Raw genomic sequence first — 2,789 nt, 5'->3', positions numbered from 1 at the left:
GTCATGATCTCCCAGTTTGTGAGTTCGAGCCCCGTGTCGGGCTCCGTGCTGACAGCACAGAGCCTGGACCCCGCTTCGGATGCTGTGTCTCCCTTTCTCTGCTCCTTTCCTGCTCATGCTCTGTCCCTCTCTGTCTCTCAAAAAATGAATAAATGTTAAAAAAAATTTTAAAAAGTGGTTTGAAATTTTACGTACGTTGAGCAGGTAAGATTTCACTGAGCAAGTGCTATTTGAGCAAAGGCCTGAAGGACAGGAGGAAACGAGTTAGGCGCATCTTTGGGAAGAAAGAGCTTTCGGGGCAGAGCACACAGCAAGGGCGAAGGCCTGAGCCCGGAGCAGGCGTGGTTCGTGCCTGTCTGAGCACCAGCAGGAGGCGCTGTGGCTGGAGAAGACGGGGAGGGGAGGGAGGTCACTGGAAGCAGCTGGGCTTTTATCCGAACGAGAGGGGAGCCCCTGGAGAGTTCTGCCCTCATTCTGTGTAGACAGGAAGAAGGCAAGGAAAATTGAAACAGGAGACCAGTGACGAGTCTGTTGCACAAATCTCGGCGGCAGGCAAGGGAAGATGGGCGTTCCAGTGGGACAGCACCGCACAGACGGGTTATAGTTGGCGAAGACGGGTGAGGAGCCAGACTGGGGAGGGGGGGCAGGAGTCCAGTTTCGGACGGCGGCAAGTGTAAAATACCTGTGCAGGAAACGATTGCATCTGTGAAGCTGGAGTTAGAAGGCAGAGTCCGAGATGAAAAGAGGCATTTGCACATACGCGGCATTTGAGGACTGGGCCCCGAACATGGCCATGCCCCGGGAAGGGACAAACCACGGAGTGATACCACATCATGTAACAAGTGCTGTTAATGACACGGAAATAACCCCAGGAATCCTGGGTGCATTCCGGGAGCTGCAAAGCCAGTCTTGAGGCGTCCGCAAAAGCTTCCAGAAGGAGGTGATGGGTGGTGTCTGAACGGAGATCCAAAGCACAAGCAGGGGCTGGCAAATGGGGAAAGGGGAAGGAGTTCCAGGGTGACCGCGCCTGCAAAGCGGAGAAGCAAGGGAGGACATGAGACAACAGGAAGGTCACTGTCCCCGTGCGCTCCAGCCTCGCTGTCACACTCTCCTGCTGCAGGACTGGGTCTCTTCCACGATTTCTTTGGGGGGCGATGAGGGGGAGGGGGTAACGAATTCCACATGCACATCCATTACATCTCCCACTAAGGCAGGTGCAAATAGAACACAACCCACAGGAAGTGTTTTTAACACAGATCTGGGGTCGCAGGAAATAACATCAGATTTCAATGCTTATACCTGTCTTTGGTTCCTAGAAGCGTATGGTAGGAAGATCAAGAAAGACCAAATACAAAATGACAGTATTGGGATAAAGTTCCATGGGAGACATGAAGTGGAAATAACGAATTCAAGGGGATAAAGGATCCAAGTAAACTCTTCCACGGAAGATTAAAGAAGGGGTCTCTCTCTCACAAGGGATATCGCTAAGTATATTTTTAATGTTTATTTAATTATCTGTGAGAGAGACAGCGCAAGCAAGGAGTGGCAGAGAGCAAGAGAGAGAATCCAAAGCAGGTCCCGCTGCCAGCACGGAACCCCTTGCGGGGCTTGAACATACATCCTGTGAGATCAGGACCTGACCTCAACTCTGCCACTTAACCAACTGAGCCGCTCAGGTGCCCCGAGGCATGTGGCTAAGTATTAAGTTACCTTTTAGATTTCTTTGATACAAGTCACAACACCCTTTGGAAGAATTTAAACATGTGAAGAAAAATGTTACATGTCCACTGAAAAAAATGTAACAGGGAATACTAAATTGCCAACATTCTTTCAGGGGTTAAGAACACCAGCCCAGGGTACAAAGTAGGGCCACTCACAGTCACCACGACATTTCTCTTCCTTTTTAATGACTCATTTTTTTCTTACAGCAAGAAAAAAAAATTGGCAGATGTTCCCAAATTTCGCAGATTCTTACCATCGTTCTCCCCTGGTTGCTTTTCACATTTCTTCTCTTGTTCTTTGTTAGTTATTTATATTTTTATTGTTTCTTTGTTCCTCTTTGTATCCTTTTTGGTTATTTCTCGGTGCCCCGTAAATAAGGGGTTAAAGATTTCACTAAGCATTCCATAAATATTTACTGGAAACAATCGGTTGCTTTTGTTTATCTTCCCCTTCTACAACTGTACTCAAATAAGGATTGTTTTCTGGATGTATATTCCTTCTCTGTTGTTTTCTAGATGTACATTCCTTCTCTACCTACAGAAAACATAAACAAGTGCTGAGTGAACTGACTATAGAGATTAAACGCATGTTCAGCTGCCTTTCCTGAATGCAAGAATGAATCGACCACACTGTTGAGCCGAAGTAGTTTCGATCTTATTTATGCATCTAGACAGAGCTGTGCTCCAAGAGCCTGGGTAGCTCAGTTGGCAGAGCATCAGACTTTTAATCTGAGGGTCCAGGGTTCAACTCCCTGTCCAGGCAGTATGGCCCTTGCTTTCCCTAGGGGTCTGAAGGTTCTCTAGGTTTTTGTCCTTCAGAGAAGGTTAAGCTTGGGTTCAAGTTGGATGACTTTTACCTGTCCCAAGTAAAACCTTACCCAGTAGCCAAGGTTTGCTATTTATTCTATTGCAAGCAGAAGACAACTTTAGCACTTTTTAATAGATTTCCCAGGAACACAGTACAAAATGTTCAAAAGTCCATGGAGTGTAAGAAAACTATCCCTCTAGACTTGGGTGTTTTAGAAAAGGAACTGGAAACCATATTTACGGAGTAAGGTGTTCACCATG

At 46.9% G+C, this 2,789-nt stretch overlaps 1 non-coding gene across 1 annotated transcript; it reads left to right on the top strand.

The window, feature by feature from the left end:
- The first annotated feature begins 2,411 nt into the window (after positions 1–2,411).
- Positions 2,412–2,484, top strand: TRNAK-UUU (transfer RNA lysine (anticodon UUU)). Its single transcript has one exon. It is a non-coding gene; the product is annotated as a tRNA-Lys (tRNA).
- The last annotated feature ends 305 nt before the right edge of the window (positions 2,485–2,789 follow it).

This window comes from Lynx rufus, unplaced genomic scaffold, assembly GCF_022079265.1.
Source record: "Lynx rufus isolate CCGP_SWC_20201006 ecotype Redwood Valley unplaced genomic scaffold, mLynRuf1.p SCAF_6, whole genome shotgun sequence".
Lineage (NCBI taxonomy): Eukaryota > Metazoa > Chordata > Mammalia > Carnivora > Felidae > Lynx > Lynx rufus.
Note: the sequence above shows the minus strand (reverse complement) of the source record. Positions and strands in the feature narration are given on the sequence as shown.